The sequence below is a fragment of the Penaeus monodon genome, chromosome 20 (assembly GCF_015228065.2).
Source record: "Penaeus monodon isolate SGIC_2016 chromosome 20, NSTDA_Pmon_1, whole genome shotgun sequence".
In the NCBI taxonomy this organism is placed as follows: domain Eukaryota; kingdom Metazoa; phylum Arthropoda; class Malacostraca; order Decapoda; family Penaeidae; genus Penaeus; species Penaeus monodon.
The window spans coordinates 41607113-41608182 of record NC_051405.1 but is presented as its reverse complement, the minus strand read 5'-3'; positions in this window follow the sequence as shown (position 1 = coordinate 41608182).

The window sequence follows — 1070 nt, the reverse complement described above, 5'->3', positions numbered from 1 at the left end:
TTGTCGCGGGAACCTGAGAGGCTTTTCACTCAATTGCACACCAAGAGGCTGGGGTCTCAATTCACGTTTAAGACTTCTGAGGTTTCCAGTGTCTGTACTTTGAGATCGGGGGGATTTTGGCCTATCTAGTGAAGAACCTGCTTATATAAAGTTTATGATCTGCATTTCATTATCTATTCATTTTTTTTCTTGGGGGGGGGGGGGGTTGAGTAAATCGAAAGGCTATGACGATAATATGGCAACAGTGACAGTCACAGTGCTAATGATTAAGGTTTCAATTTTAAATGATCCTGTTGCCGTCTTACATGGCACACTTTGCAAGCTTGAGCATATCAATTACGTAGACATGAGGTTCGCGTGAAAGCAGATGAGGACGGTTTAAAGCAACCTGTCAGTCAAGCAAACGCTACGTTGCCTTTATGTAAAGTCCCGCATGCGACGTTGCAAATGGATGTCAAATGATTAATGGGCAACGAACAGTGTCGCAGTTAACAACCATTAACTAGTGTGAGTGATCGCCATAAGCACCGCCCATAGCTATGTGAAGGACCGACCAGAATGCACCCAATGAAACTTGAATAATGATACATCATTGCCAACGGTAGACACCTGCTTCCTCCTCGGGTATCTCGATAGCGATAACATTTTTTTTCCATCGCCTTTGCCTGTCTGAACGACCTACTAATATAACAACCGTTAAGTCAACGCTAATGATACTAAGGATAATGGAGGTGGCGAATTCGAAACCCCAAGAAAACTGAATAAAAAAAAACGCAGCGTCGGCGATGGCAACACCGGTCGATTCGCCACAGTTGCATTATGGTTGATCGTGCAATGGCTGGGAAAACCTCGGCGGGAAGGGCGGGCGGCCGAGTGTATGATGGAGTGCACAGATAAAAATACAGGGAGGTGATCTTTGCTCGCTCGCCGACCCAGCACCTTTTCTGGCTGGCTCTCCTGAGTCCTCACGGAGTACAGAATCTCTGGTGAAAAAAAAGGAGATTTTAGGCTTCTAAGCATCCATTTCGGAAAGTGGGTAAAGTTTGATGAATTATGTTATTGTGTGTGCC